The sequence below is a fragment of the Primulina eburnea genome, chromosome 3 (genome assembly GCF_022965805.1).
Source record: "Primulina eburnea isolate SZY01 chromosome 3, ASM2296580v1, whole genome shotgun sequence".
Lineage (NCBI taxonomy): Eukaryota > Viridiplantae > Streptophyta > Magnoliopsida > Lamiales > Gesneriaceae > Primulina > Primulina eburnea.
The window spans coordinates 343731-360740 of record NC_133103.1 but is presented as its reverse complement, the minus strand read 5'-3'; the positions used below and the strand labels follow the sequence as shown (position 1 = coordinate 360740).

The 17010-nt window shown below is 39.6% G+C and overlaps 2 pseudogenes; both read right to left on the bottom strand.

Annotated features, from left to right (window-relative positions):
• Positions 1–5381: 5381 nt before the first annotated feature.
• Positions 5382–6746, bottom strand: LOC140828601 (acyl-lipid (9-3)-desaturase-like; annotated as a pseudogene).
• Positions 6747–12045: 5299 nt separating this feature from the next.
• LOC140828600 (ATP-dependent zinc metalloprotease FTSH 4, mitochondrial-like) lies at positions 12046–14423 on the bottom strand (annotated as a pseudogene).
• Between the last annotated feature and the right edge of the window lie 2587 nt (positions 14424–17010).

The following is a 17010-nucleotide window of genomic DNA, read 5'->3' as shown; positions in this document are numbered from 1 at the left end:
GACAGCCAATGACGGGGTATCTTGGGGGCAGGTTAACCCCCATATTTTCCAATCTCCGAACCATGAGCTTTACGAGCTCTGCCTGAATCTCCGTCAGTGGCCGCCGACCGTTATTCATATGAATTGTACCTCTGGTCGGTCTTAGCATTGCTGGAACCGGAGGGCCTTGATGTTGCGGGGGGTCATCTCGACACCCTCGGTTGGGTCGGTTCTCCCGGGTTTGTGGCCTCTGATTCACCCCAGGAGGGTCCTCGATTCGTCTATCATCTCGGTACCTTCCCTCTGGTCGGGCTATAAGGAGGTTTCTTCCATGTGAGGTCTTCTCTCTGCATGATCCTTGGGACCCTCATCACATAATTGTCTGGCACAATCATTCGTTAACATGGCCATATCTGGATGGAACTCACGAACTTAACTGAGGGAGGTAAACGTGCCCCTTTTCAGCTTGTTTGGGCGCTTAACTTTCTCTTTCTTCGCAAATTGCCTGCTATTTCCAAACTCATGGCCAACGGGGCATAGGAAAGGTCAGGACCTCGGCTCCGTTCCTCCTGTTCTTTCTGCAGGCCTTTCATCCTCACTTGGTTCCACTTTCTCTTGCCTTATTTTCATCGGGCTCGGATATCCACTCGCCTTTGCCTTTGTGGCATCCTCAAGAGTCACGTATTTCTCAGGCTCGGTCAGGAGCTCATCATAATTGAGGGGGTTAGTTGACCAAGGAAATTGAAAATTGTCCCCCTCGGGCCTTGCGTGAAAGCATTACCAAGGTTTCTGTTGCTGCAGCTGGGACCTCCAAGCCGCCCACTGTTGAATCGTCTAATGAAGTTCCCTCAGCGAATGTATTCTCTGTTTCCAAATTGAAAGCCCACCCAATGAGTTTTCAAGTTATTTCTACTTGTAGCCATTACTGGTTTAGGAATAGGGGGTGCATCCGGAAAGCTTGGTAATGGATGTGGCGGGAGCAAATCGAAATCACCTCGGCGGGTCCTATAGGGGGGTAAGGAAGACCGTGGCATTTGACCCATCTGAGTATCGATGAGCAAAGCAGAATTATTGAACACATTCCAAGTGTTCTCGGGGTCAGTACGTCCATCATAATCCTTGACGTGGGTTGGCGGAAATTAACGGGGGGTCTTCATTCCGTATCTCGAGGGGAGAGTGGGCTTTCTCTGTCCAATACGGGAGGTCGGCCCCCCATTTCGCCTGCCAAGCCTCCTGACTTCCTCCCAAATGGCTTCCATATGGGCGGGAAGAGGGGGAGGAGGAGCGAGGAGGAGGAGGAGGAGGAGGTTGTTGTGGGCGGTGGTGATGGAGTACGAATTTCGACGGAGGCCTCATTTACAGACCTATTAAGTAACGGGGGCCAATGGGTCTAGACTAAGATCAGCACACCTCGGCTTTGCGGCTTTGGGCCACACCTCAGGAGGCCCGGTCACCATCTGCATGACCCTGGTTGCCACCTCCGCGACCTCGGTAACCACGTGCAGGCCTGGTCTTATCCTTGTTCGTCCCCACATGTCTACGTCTTCTCAGTATTCCCAACCAGACGGCGCCAATTGATATTGCCTTGACAGGTGATGCTAGCTGGGGAGGTCAATTCCTGCTTGGAGAAGCTCGGGACCAAACGTTGAACGCTGTCTGGGAGCGGATCTTTCACCTTGGGAGCTCGGATCAGACACCTAGAAATCAGAAACACAAACAAGAGTGTTAGAAGGGGGCCGGGAAGGTTGTTACGGGCGCGTAGCCCCTCCGACGCTCGTCAGAAAACTGAGAAGAGAAAAACGTTGTGTGCAAAGAGAATGTGAAAAAAGTAATGAATGAATAAAATAATGAAATGAACCTGCTATTTATAGGGAAACAATAGAGTACTAGTTTTGGTTTAGATTGATCCTCAGAATCTCCGAAGATTTGATAAGATATCGTGATAGATTTGCTTAGATCTCCGATGGGCTGCCTTTTCTGGGCTTTGAATCTGGTGGGCTACGCGCTTATTGTTTGAATAAGAAACTCTTGTGGATATGAGTCCGCTGATGCGTGGGCCTCCTGGGAGCTCGCTCGGGGAGCGGCCGGAGAGTATCCAATTGTCCTTCTATCACTTCTGGGAGGCGGCTTGGTTGGAGGTGGCTCGGTTATAGGAGTCGGCTAGGGAGTCGGGTTAATGCATCTCCAATAGTCCCGATATCTCTATGTAGGAGGTCAGCTCGGCTTCACGCGGGGAGGTCGGCAAGGGAGGTCGGCACGGGACCTCAACGCCCTCTCTGATGACGGTCTCTGTTTGGAGGTCGGCTGGATGACCCCCGGATGACCTCCGCTGATGACTTCAAGTGCTCCTTTGAGTGCTGGGCTCCCTCGAGATGGGCTATCGGGAGTGGGCCGAGCCCATCCTCCATCCGGGGGGGGGGGTATCCAAATACTAGAACTAAATATATAAAAGTTATATGAACAGAACTTCCAATCCGAAAAATAAAAATAAAAAATTTAAGGCTGCAAGGAAATGTCGATAATTTATGCTGGTATACGACTTAATTTTTTTTTTTGCAAAAACTTAAAATATGTAGTTTAGTTGAAGAATTAGCATAAAATACTAAAATGAATGAAAAATTGAAATAGTCGAATTTTAGGACGATAAATTTCAGTATTTTATTTGAAATAATATTCAGATCGACTGAGTGTGTGGTTCAATGAAACCTGGATATACTACAAAGGGTCAGAGATTGAATTTACTGGAAATTCAAAGCTGTGTTAAATTATAACATTTTATATTACACGTATACCTACAATCATTATAAACGTTGATGTTTTTTGTAAAATTAGATTATTTCACTTTATTAACGTATATAAATTACTTTTTTTAAAAGACAACAATTATTTATTGGTCCAAAACAAAGGTTGGTAGAATTTAACATTTAATAGTTGGTAAGAGTGATGATACCGAAAAGAAATCTGGGGGCTAATAAATTAAATGAAACTTTTTCTATAAAAAATTGCGACTTGTTAAAAAAAATGAAATGATGGATAAATTGTGTTTGTTAAGAAAATACTTTTAAAAAAAAATTGGGAAAATGAAAATGTAAATGCAAAATTTGTCATTCCTTTAAAGTGAAATTATTATAATGCATGCTCACAAGCAGATATTCGTCCAGCCACTACAAATATTGACCGACAAAGTTCACCCAGCTACCAAAGCCAAATGCCGCCGCGCCGCGCCACCACCCCAACTAAGACGCAGCTCAAACCCAAAAACGCCACCCCAACGGCCCTCCTCCATCGTAAAAGAACCTCGCAAGGACGTACGGCCGCCGAAAGCTACTTGTTGCCTCGATTGCTTCTGGTTCACCCTCCTCCCCTGGCATCCTCATACTTGCCTCCGTCGCCGCCGCAGCCTTTTACTACTCTACCAACCCCAATATCATGTATTCTCCGTACCTCCCTCAAAATCTCCTCCTTCAACTCACCACCACCCATTCCGCCTACCTCACCACGAAGCTCAAACCCTCAACCCTGTCCGCCAAAAATCCCACAAAAAGATCGCATTTTCTACGGCCCCATGTCCATCACAGCACAGTATGACTCAGTAAATTATCAAACGGGTCTTTCGCCAAAGTTCACCAATTCGCCGACTCCACGTTCATAATTCACACCACAATGGGGATGACTCTCAGGTCTGGAAAACCGAATACGCCAACACAGTGAGGTTCGGATCTTAAGAAGAGAAACGGGTTACCCATGAGCATTGTGTGGTTGGAACGAGGGTGGGGATTAAAGATTGAAGACGTCGAAAACGAAGAAGATCGAATAGGAGTGAGGTGGAGCATCGGGAGTGGGTCCCAAGGTAAATTCAACAGCTGCCAAACGTCTCCACCCAAAGCAAAGGCATGGTTGGTCTTAGAGTCAAGATCTTCGAATGGAACCTTTTGAGTAATATATATACTGATATAACATCTTCTTGTCGGGCCAATTTTTTGGGTTGTAGTTAATCATGTTATCACAAAATAAGTGAGATTTTTATGGACTCGTGGTGATCGAAAATTAGATACATATGTAGTCAAAAATCAATGATTCTCCCATTTAAATGAAGTGAGGGAGGGGACCTTCCCATTCAATTTGTGTGTGAAAAAGTATGATTTGGTTTGATAACAAGGATCTTAAAATCATTTTGCCTCATATTGAGCATTTTTTTCTATTTTTTTTTTCTATCCACAGCATTTGCCGGTTTTTTTCTTCTTCCTTCGGCATTAAACATATGCAATATTGATTGAGTAGGACCATGTAAAGGAAAGATGATTGCTGTCCAAGGAAATAATAATAACAACGAGAGAAAAAGCACACTACAAATTTTGGAATCGTCTCAACGGCCAAACGGCTATTATTATTAATAGTCATATTTTTTTCCTCCGAGTTGTGTCCGATGGTAAAGAATGCCCACTCATATGATTGTACAATATTTTTCCACGTTTAATTTCATCATATATATAAAAGAAAATTGAAAAGTTATTGATTGATTGATTGGACCAAAGACCCAACAACGGCCGTTATCCTGAAAATATGTTTTTGATAGTCTGATAGTTCCATTTCAGAATAATTAGGAACAAAATGATATTTATCGTTTTAATTGTGGTAGCTTCTGATAAAAGTTTGCAACTGTGCCTGCAAGGCATATTGAAGAAGAATATTCTTGTTTAAGTTTGCTGACTTCTGTGAAGGCCTGAAATTTATTCTACATAACCCAATATATGTTAGGAATCCAATTTCTGCTTGACAAGTAAATATCATCACAACATCTCCTAATGTTTTACGTTGGATTTGGGACCACATTTCTCGGTGTACTCACGCTGTCTTCAGTATTAAAAAAGCAGCGGGAAGCATGTGTAAAAGAAAGATTGTTTTTTTCATCAAAGGGTATCATGTACAGGCTGATCGGATGGGACTTTGGTTAACTCTGTCCACTGCCATGTCTAAAGAAGTGTCCATAAAAATGCAAGCCAAACTAAACTGAACTTAACTACCAAAGACTGTTGGGACTTACTGTGGGTCTGTAGTTGTTGACAGAGAGGCTTAAACTGAGTAGCCTAAATAAACATTGCTCAAACTATTCGTCTACTGCCAAGAAAGAAACTATGAACCCAGATTATATATGACATATGATTGCAACCATATGGATAATTTGAGAAAATGTGTTCTTCCATGCAATCAAGATCAGACAGCATAGCTAATTCTTGAAACAAAACATTTCGAAGCTCTCAAAGTACTGAATAAAATGTTAACATGTTGGGCAAACAGGATTGTGATGCATCCTAGAAAAAATTGGAAACGACTCATACTTAAAAATTTTCAAGAAACAAACGCAAGCCAATTTGAGAAAAAATGTGGATAGCATTCCTGATTCAACCTGTGAGTGAGGGTGACGCTTCCCAGACTAGATTTTTTGGAACCGTTGAGAAGAGAAATCCCGAGCCGGCAGCCGCGAGCATTCAAGTGTTTGCCACAGTCATAACATTTGCCTCCAAGAACGATGCACTGTTTAAGGAAATCCATGTTTCTTGCAGAGTTCCCGCACAAAGGGGGATTTCCGGCGGGCATTATCGAGGCAGTCTAGGAAACAAATGATTTCAATTGGGAATGCAATCCACCGTGGAACAATCCATACAGAAGAGCCATATATTTGAGAGTTCCAGTAGTGTTTGCTTTTCGAACCAGTCTTACCATCAGGAAATCCAAAGATAAACATCAGATGAGAAGAAATGGTATTCAAACAGACTGGAAATGTTGAATAGACGTGACCGTGAAGCTCGCTAAGACAAACACCACCCTTTCTCCCAAACTGGGTAAACAAGGAAACAAGTAAAGGGTACCAAATCCAGAACACCAGCAATTCCTTAATTAGCTCCTGCCTCCTATTGGGCACTTTCTCTTAGATAACCAACAAGAAGAATGATTGTGGCATACAAAATTAATCCTAGCAAAACACATAACGGGATAAAATGTCTCCAATGCTGGTAACTAACCAAGAATCTTGACAAAGTGTCCAAATTCATTTTTCTCTCGTATCACAGCAAGAAGTGATTGAGTTATATACCTGAAGACACGGCGAAGAAACGGCATGTTGTGCTTGAAGATCTGGATCGGGTCGAGGCTGTGCAAGCGATGTGTGTGGAGCGTTATGGTTCCATTTCCACCAAGCAATGCTGAATTCCCGGAGAGGCAATTCACAGACAGAACAGGGGCAACTCTGTGAGTTTCGAGTCATCATCACTTGATAAATGACCAGAATTCATGCCCAATTCCACCACTCTAATCCAAAGGAATCCCACCAAACAACCACAGAGCAAATGCAACAGCACGCCATCAGAGAAATCAACTCCTAAAACAATGACAGCAAACAGCAAGGCCATAAAAAAAACATTGAAATCCAAAAACCCCGTGCCTTTCTTCTCGAAAAGTCCCAGTTTAGAGAACTTCAGACACTAGTTTTTCTGTATCAGTTGGAAACCTCGGACACAGAATAGTCTTCCAAAATAAAAACCCGCTTAAGGAATTTGTCAAGATACGCCAGGCGGTGCCTGGATGATAAGCAACAAATGCATCGGTTGCATCTAGGCCCGCAAGATTCAGAGCGGTGACTCCGCCACCAGAGATCTTTCGCCATCTGAGACCTCGTACACTTCCCTTGATTGAGATCCAAAGATCCCCTCTTTTGTCGTTTGGGTGTTGAGCTCATCTGATGTAATTGTACTCTTCTGGACACCCATTTTCCACTCACAAAATGCAAGAAAAGAGAGATGGAAGGAGAGAGTGAGGGATCTGAGTGAAGAAACCCTTTTCTTACCCTTGTCCATGGTCTCTGGTGGAGGAAAAATTTCTCTTTTTTATTGCAATTGATAGTGGGCAGAGATTAATTCTTATCCCCAAAATGTTGTGTTTCTGTTTTGTGCGTGAAATGGAATGGTTAAATCGTAGGAAGAGCGGCGGAAACTGGTTATTTTGTACTCGTAAACAAAAACAACAAGTCTCTGGCGAGTGGACACGACACGGATTAATACTATTTTTTAGGAGATCGTTCACACATTTTTTTTGTGTAAAAAACAAAAACAAAGGATATCTACTTTTTTCACAAATTATTTTTGTACGATAGTTAATGACTGTCATGTGATTCATTCCCAGAACAATATATATATATATATATTATTTTTTTGAACGATAATATTGCGTGTGGTTGGATGATGAAAATGAAAGGGCGAGCATGGTAGGGTAACTTACACAGACTGCCAGTGTTTTCTCACTGTCACTGTTCAAATGATTATTCATTATATTATTATTATTATTTTTTTTTTTTTTTTTTTTTTTTTTTTTTATATTCTTTTAAATTATTATTTATTAATTTATGTTTAAATGTACAATCCAAATGATCAGTTAATGTCATAGAAAATATGAAATTATAGGGATTATTATTCATAGAATGAAATGGAGGCACTACTATTTCAGATATTTTATGTGAAAACACACCATTTATTATACTGGATCTCGAATATGTCTGCAAAGCATGACACCATATTCTTTCTTGTAGTCGTAGACTCCAAAGAATGAATAACCAAATATCTTTATTCGTTTATAGGAAATGTGGAATGAAGAATAAGTTTTAAAGAAGAGTACTAAAATGAGAGAAAAAAAAATCAGTGTAAGTATCATCATCATAGACTATGTTGTTAAATGAATATATAAAATTTCGAAAATAACACGTCCTACATATAAAATCAAATCAACTTTTTATTATAATATATAAATATCTATTTTTATATTCAATATTTGATCTGAAATCAAATTAATGTTGATTAACTAATGATATATCTACATCATATTTAAACATAAAAATATAAACTGAATAGTAATTTTTTAATGATACAAAAAATATTAATCTTTATTCACGAATGAGTACACAATATGGTTTAAAAAAATGTCGCCTCTATTCTTAAAGTTTTCATAAATTTTAAGGAACATAACAAATTTTTTTATTTATATTCATTATCATCGAATAAAGAGTGCTTTTGTTGTTCTTTTCCAAAACGTTTTTTAGTTTTTTTCCTGTCCATTTGTTTTATTGTCGTCCATTTATTGGCCTAACATCGAGAAAATTTCTCTTTTATGATACATACCTTTTAGGAGATCAAACATTCATTCATCCTCACATTAACAATACTAAGAACCCTTTCTTAAACAAGTGTTTCAAGGTTCAAAATAGAGTTAGTATTTATATACGAAGAAGAAAACTAGAGACAAGAAACCCGAAGCTTTACTACTTCCGCGGCAAGAGGATGTGGGGTTTGGTTTAGGCATGGATTTCTTTTCACGAAGCTACAACAAATGATGCTAAAAACTCCGTCTGCTGTTTGAGTATTCGTGATATGCTCCTTCAAATATATGTAGAGTATGGTTTTTTATTTTGGTTGATAATTCAACAGCATCTTCGAGCGGTTACAATTTCATCTTTCCGTCCCTATGTAACGGTCAACCACCTACCCAAATAAGAGAAACATATTATTTTACTCCATTAGTCCATGAGCCAAACAAAATGATATCTTGTTTTTCATTTGGATTACCCCAACACATTTGAGGTGGTGTGTGCTCAAGAGGTGGTCCCTTGAACTTCAAGGCGTAACAAGAATGTCGTTCATGGTCTCTCCTTGAGACAAGGTACAAGGATGAAGCCTCACAGAGACTTGAGTTGAGAGGAGGTGCCCACGTGTTGCGAGATTTTAATAACATTGATCGTCATAGTTTGGAAAGCATGATGTTCTCGATATTAATTATCCAGTCAATCCAGAGCTAAGATAGATATATGAATGAACAATGTTCAACTTATTTGTAAGATCAAATATGTCATCAAGTACAAGTAACCGATAATTTCCAACCTGCAGCTTAGTGGATGGTTCGATGCCGAGCAAGTATATCCGTCTTTAACGGTCCATCAGACTTACCTCACTCAACGATATACAATCTCTCCTAAAGAACTTACGAAAATAAAAAGTAAAAAATACGCCATCACGTGGATGGTGGAACGGAAACAAAACATAAATATACAGACTTTTCGGGTTGACAAACATCAATACATCCATGACCTTAATTCTTTTTCTTGAAGTCTTTACGAGGAGACCTTCAATTCCTTCCTTAAATTAAACCGCCAGCAATATTATACTGTTTCTACGTAGTTATACCTCGAAGCGAATAGAAAGCACAGCATCCCTCCTGTAAGATTCTCATCCAATACCAAAGAAGTTGATTAATAGTTAATGATCACCAAATTTAAGCAGAAAAAAAAATTTAGCCAAAGATAAGTACTGGGTGGTCAAGACATATGTAGTAACATGTTGCTTGACAGTAGTTGTTGCCCAAATGCAACTAAAATATTTTTAAGCCATAGAGCCATCCGAATGCATAGTAGGGACATAGAAACAGGCAAGGCGGTGGCAAGTGTTACTACTTAACACAATCATGCATCTTTTATGACCAGTTAGCATGAAAAAAATATTCGGAGAAAGCATAAAACATCGCCTCAAGCAACCCTAACAGTTAGTTAGTAGGGGCAACTTACCTGGCTATGTCCAACAACTGCCGTGACAAAACGTTTCGTGCACGAAAAGCTTAACCACATCACGTAGATCTTCAGCTTCTCGGATTTGTAATTCCTACTGAAATGAACCTTCATCTCCCTGAATTGCCGACAAGATTTGAATTTTTTTACATGAAATATAAATGATGGAAGCTTCGAGCATCAAACTCCCATTACAAAAAATTGGGATAATATGGTAGAAAATACTTCCTATCCATCTAGAATTATTTTATTTTTATTTTATAAGAACAAGTTTTAGGATAGACAATAGGGCCCAGGAAAGGTAGTAAGTACAATAATCTGTCTCTCTAAAGCCACAGTCAAGTATTCATGTCTATTAACCATATAATTGTTTAGAAAGTATCAAAAGTTACTATTACTTCACTTTCAATTAGATGATTCATTAAAAAATAACTCAACTAAAATGTCAAACACAGGAAAACTCAAATCAGCTTAATTCAAATAACTAAAGCATCACAAAACAATTACGAAGAGATACATCATAGATTCACCAAACCGTTCATGCCGTCCTGCTTGGATTACCTATCAGCGAACACCTTACCAGTTTGCCGGTAAAGTCAAAGCGAAAAGCGCTGATACCCTCTCTTTTCAAAAGCCAAAAGCAAGGTTCGCCATTGGAAGCGATCCTATTAAAAATCCCAAAATCAAATAAATTAAAACAGGAACAAATTTTTGTAAAAAGTGAAGCCTTTGATATGGTGCAAGTGGACAAGATTCACGACCTTAGCGGGACGAAATCCAATGGCATATAATTACAAGTTCCTCGGACACCTAGTTTCATGCAATATCCCATCAGATTTCTCTCATAACTGATTGTGTATAATCACTCTCTTCCGCTCTATAAACCGGTGAAAAAAGAAATAGAAATATGTCAACTAACTAAAACCCATTAAAATTATCCATGATCAAAGGACCCATACATGAAAAAAAAAATCTGGTTTTTTTCTTCAGTAAATAAATTCAAAATACTCAGAAAATCATAGGAGAAAAGGTACCGAAACAAGACAAATCCGTGAGCTTCAAATCACAACCCACGTCAATTTACAAATAAATTGAGGAAAACAGATCATCCAAAAACCCCAATAAAAGAAGAGCGTGGGATTTCGCCTCCTTTTTCCCTTCACTCCACTCACCATGCTGTTAAGCAAAGTTACAAATGATATTTATGTCATGCTGCATAAACAAAATTGAAAGAAAAAATACTGTGAGCAGCAGGATTATGTTAGATGGAGACGCACCGTTAATTCATTTAGTAGTATTTCCTGGCTCGCGGCGCGCCTTCATCGTTTCCAGGATTTGTTCGTGTTGGCCGTTTGAAGGTAAGATCAGCACTCAGACCTGTTTCAGTATTAACCTATTTTGGAGGGTTTTGTTCGTGTATCATTGACACGTTACTTGTGTTTGTATTGTTTTGTTTATGAGGGAGTAAATCAATTCTCCTTCCAAGCTAGGAAAATCGATAAGAAAAACTTAGGGTCTTAATAAATTCCAATCTACTCAGAATTGTCTTCGATCACTCACACGTTTTTATTTTTTTAAAAATAAGAGAGTTAAACTTTCTTCAAAAAGTATTTTCACGAGTGTACAATGACCACATATAATCGGATTTTGATGGAAGAATAATTGTTCGGATTATATTTTGGAAAATGTTCAAAAGTGATGGTAATTTCTCTAAAAATCTTCCCCTTGTTTTATTAAAGAAATTTCACTTCTAAAAAAACCTGCTTAATAAATAATTGTGAACCAGCGATTGTTGGTTCATATTCGGCGCAAATAGTCTTGTACATTGTTGTCATGAACTGGTCCAAATATAATTGGTAATTTCCGTAATTTGTTTCTAAAAAAAAAAGTTTTAAGCCATTCTAATTTTAAAAGAGTGTAGAAAAGTTGATTGCAAGGTTAACAAAGAGGATATAAAAAGTAAGTTCCATGGCGACATCTCACAAGACGGATTCATTGCCATTTGCCTTGTACGAATTTCCCCTTCATATAAAGGCCTGCATCTAAATGGCCACATTGCAGAAATACGAACTGCAATAGTGTTTACGGACAAATAAATTTTTCATATGCAAATAACCAACGGATATGCACATATAACTGCTATACAGTAAGCCACTTTGTGTTTGAATCGAGTTCGCCAGAATTTCCAATACAAGACTGCTTCTTTCCAGAACTGCTACTATTAGAAAAAAGCACGTGCATGCTAGATCCTACAGGGGCAATCGCCTTTTGCTTTGGCTGCGCAGCGTTGCAGTTGCAGCTGCAGCGGCAAGCCGCCTGGTCGGCGGCGGCCCCGCAGTCAGCCGCAGCAGCAGCAATTGTCTGTCATTCAGGTGTCGTTGGGGGAAGCTGTGGGACTGTGAATTACTACCGTTCTGTGTTGTCAATGTGCTTGCTGTCTTTGAGTTTGCTGGAGTTCCTTGTTAATTAAAGTTTCTTGATTGACTTCCTGTAAGATCTCATGCGAGCAATGCTTGGCGAGAGCTGTGAAGCTCATTGTTATGTGTGGATAGAATCGTTTTTGGCATTTGTTGTATGCTCTCCTCAAAAAATTCCTTGACTGTCCTGCCTCAATTAGGAGCCGAGTCCGTGCTCAGCTCTTTACCATTATCATCATAGTGTGAGTAACGACACCCACCTGTGTTGACTCATGCCGTACTTGGTTTACCATTGCTCGACGAAGGTTTTGTTTGGCCTGCTTGAAGATCACTGGGACGAACCTGAAGTCACTTCGGCTTTCCCCAAAAATGAGCTCTTCAGCTACTCTGCCACCCTATGCCAAACATCAAGACGAGCGCCAGCATTTTGTTTACGAGATATGCTCGTTTCGTCCTTCTCTGTCCTGGGAAACCAGACCTAGAGCCATACCTCGTGGAACATAGTTGCTTTTTGTGTACTGGTAACGCCACCATCCGTAAGAACGGCTACAAGGCGTGTCCTCCCTCGTGTATGCGTTATTTTCCGCGAGTATTCAGAAATAAACTGCTGATTTCCGTTCGCTGCCCATCATAGATTTGTCCTTCGCATCTCTAGATTCAACATGGTCACTGCTTTGGCACCATCCATTGCAGCTTTAGAGCAGCGACATTGACTAAGTTGCAAGATCGGCCCACTGAGAATCCCGGTGTTTCCTCTAGCAATTATCATCAGATCACACTCACACCTTGAGTACCCATACAAGACAGTGGTGAAAAACTGAAGCATTGAATTTTCGATATTTAAAATCCAAACGGATGTTATTCAGCAACTCATAATGTCATCATTAAGTTGCCAATAAGTGAGCTACCACACAGACTAAAAAAAGTCCTCGGTCAAAGCCATGCATGGTAAAAAACTCCATGGTACTCAAGAAAACAACATCTCCATGGTAAAAGCCAATTACCTTCGACATGTGAGATTCTAAGATCGTGCCTCCGGCCTCACATCAGGATTAGGGACACACGTTTTATGCGATCAACACCGCCAGTCTCACCCCAGTGCCTTATCTAACGACTCTGAAAATTTTTTTTTAGAGTAGCGCATCACGAGATCCCCTCATTTCTGTTTGCATATCATCCAGTCAAACAAGCAACTGATTTAAAGTTCATTTTCATGTCTTGCGATCCCTTTGGATTCGCTTCGCCTAGAGCATCAATCTCGCGATGAAAATTATACAAGGTACCTCTTTTTTGCAGCAGCAAAGAGATCTGCCACCCTACCGAGCTCAAACACCAACAAACATTTCTTAAAATTTCACTCCCACTGCAAACGAGAAAATGGCACACCCAGCTTTCTCCAGCTATAGCTCATGCCAAACAGTTGTCTTCCAGTGCCAGGTGGCCAACCAGTAGAACACCTTTGGAAGGCTTTCACCACATACGGTGAAACGCTGGCACATGACAAGCTAGCTATAGTGAAATATATATATTTCTATTCCTTTCGCAACCCATAATACAGAGTTTGTTAAGAAATCCAAGAAAGGAAGGATTGATGGATAAGGTTGCAGGGTGTGGCCACAACTTGTTATTTCAAGTGCTGTTTATTCCATGAAATAATAGTCGAACAACACTCATTCCACGCTAAATCCCCTCACCAAACCCTCCCCAAAATGCTTCTCCCATTGAAGAGTTGAAAAGATTTGTGCATGGAGAAAGAAGCAATTCAGGTAAAAAACCATAACACGGAGAGAAGTTGTAAAACTAAAGCATTTTAATAATTCATGGTAGCAGTGGATAAATAAAGCCAATGCGGGTAACATCATCAACATGGAAGCAGTGGAAAACTAAAGCCATTTCAAGAAATCATCTAAGTATAGCCTATATACAGAACTTATTTTGGAGTAAACACACAAGCGCCCCTAAAGTAAAATCCCTTGACATCATGTTAAATGCAATGTCCAAACAACTTTAAAGGCATAGTGTTCAAAAGTACTTCATTATTTTTGGGTGTGTGTATTTGAGGTTTACCAAACAATAGACCATACAAGTATACTTGTGATCGCGAATGAAGATAGTGAACAATTTTCAGTTCAGTTTGCACTCGTCAACTCCCTTCGACATCACTAAACTTTTGTATTAGAATTCCTCTAGGCTGCCTTCTTCATGCTTGTAAACCAGCCGCTGTAAGGAAAATGAGAAGCATATTATTTATCATTTAATTAATACAAACTGAATCACAGGCCAAGAATCACTGGTTGCATAACCTTTGCCGATTCTCTCACCTCAATTAGAGCCCCAATACCAATATTAAAAGGAACGACAAACCCAAGCACAACAGTCCGCCACAACTGCTCTTTTGAAGTGCCTCCTTCCGCAGTCACCATATGTAAGGTGCATTTGCGGTACCCAGAGTTCCATCTTTGGAAGATTTTCACCACATGTCTAAAAGCGAAAGTGCTCCAACACTTTCCTATCATCTACTTGCAAGCTATTAGCACCGAGGAGTATCCCTACATAAAAAGCCCAGTCAAAATAAAATTCTCAAGAAACAAACAAAATCCGTAATCTACAGAAGAGGAAGTATAAAACACTGGGAAGTGAGTTCATTCGATATAGCTATCACCAGGTAGGAATATATTCACCAAAGTAGCAAGTCTTTACAATTGGAAACATTTTTCTCATTGATTCTCCCCTCGGTGCAAAGTTTTGAGTAAGCTCCCAACTTTTCATCAAGCCTATCAACCTTCACCAAAGCCTTGACGTATTCGCAAGAGCTGCTGGGTTAGATTTATGACAGGTTCCTCTCACCCACCTTATGAACTGACTCCGGATCATTTCGACGACTAATAGCTCCTTAAGATATGCAGCGGTCACTTGATCCATCTGTTTTCACGCAATCTCCGAGCTTAGAAGTCTAAAGTAATTGGGCCTTCACAATCGAACCTGCCTCCTGGGGTAGTAGAAAGTTTTGCGCACTACATGAGAAAAAGGAGAGTGACAAGCATGAATGCAAATATTAGTAGGAACCGACGTTAATCAAGGGAGTAGCATGACATACTGAATATTCTATGATAAACAATCACGTTAGTCTGAAGTTAATATGACAACAAAATAAGGATGCGGTAGATTAATTAATTTCAAAGGCATTTGGAAAACAAAAGAGGATAAAGAGGCACTACTAGAACTAAAACACGTAAAGGACATGGATAGGCACTGTCTTTAATAACCTAACAGACCTTTTTCCCCTTCTATACTCCGTTGACCAAATGGTTTTATAAGTTTTGAGTCAATCTCAAAAGGGACATCTCCCTGGCCAGGATTGTCAGGTTCCTACCAATCCCAAGTGTTTTCATGACGGCATGATCTCGTTCAGAACAAGAGGAAAACTATGGTGATATAAAAGACCAGAATCATTGCACAAATAATAATAAAGTTATCACGAGTGTAACAGAGCTTGTCGGAAAACCTGAATGCTTTGATGGGATACAAGGATGTGCAATTTGACACATGATGCAAGCTATGGATAAAAAGACTAGTTGGCTCATTCTAGGCCAATAATATTACATATTCAACTCTTATGCTAATACGACCAAGTTCATGTTACCCCACATGTGGTGAGATATATACAGCATATTACACATTCACGATCAATTAGCATAGCTAGTATTACTATAATGCAACAGAAAATCACAAGAAACAAATACTAGAAAACAAACTTTAAAGAGTACACAATTATCAGGAATCCAGTTAAATTGAATCGATCAACCTAAAATGCTGCACTTCGTGTGCTACCATTCGACAAAGTCGTGAGAAGAAAGCATCACAATCAATTTAAGCAAAATAGTGAATATTACACATTTGCAACGAGCTGAACATAAGTTCTTAGCTGGGAAAAAAAGGTCATTTACCACCTCTCTAGTGTATGGGTGTAGTTCTGTAACTTCGAGCAGCTAAATTGCTAAATTGCCTCAGTTGACATTGTTGCCTTTTTACCTACAACAGCAATGCAAAGGGAATCACAAACAAGACAACAAGTTGAAGCATGCTGAATCTCAACATCCGAAGATACACGTGATTAATCGGTCATTCAATTGATCACTATTCAGGTAACAAGTTGAATATTAAATAAGCTGCCACAATAGAACCACTCTTGAACCAATTAAAACTACTGATAAAAAAAGGAGAAGAAAAAAGGAGCTAAAGGGGAAAGACAAATCTCAGACTTGGAATCTTTATTTACATTCCTGGATGATGATGCTGATTAAATAATTAAAAAAGTTACGATGTATTCATCCTCCAACAGCTGTCTTTCAAAATAGCCAGACTACTTTCCCCACACACAAACACACACACACAAACAACACACACTAACTCACGAATCTAAAGCAATCGACTCAGCTAAAATCTACAGATCTTGCAGCCCGAATTAAAAACGAACAAAAAAAGAATCACAACTTGTCACGGGAAACGCATACTAAGAAAAGTTCCAAGATTAGGGCTTTTGCAGCCGTACGCATTTCTCAACAACAACGAAAAACAGTAGGGTAAAGTCGTGCAAAATTAAATTAATTTCATATAAATAAATATTAGACAGGGATTTAAGTGATTAAAACTCGCCAACTGACCTGAGAGAAGACGTCGCAACACCATCTTATTTCCAAAAATGATGATATTTCTATCTTTCCGTCTGTACCTTGTGAAGCAGTTTCAAAACTATAACTTTTTGAGTGATCAATTGGGAAATTGTTGAGGTCGGAGGTGATCGGAAACCGGTAGGGGATATGGTTGACGAAAATAATCTGCAGGGGAAAATGGATAATTTTAATACTTAATTAATAATTGTTGTCTAAATCTTGAAACACGGATTGGAAAGTCCGACCCGAGAACATTGTAATATAAACCAATAGAGGATTCAATGTACGCATGTTCAAACTAGGTTAAAGCAAAAAAAAAAAAAAACTCAACCAATCT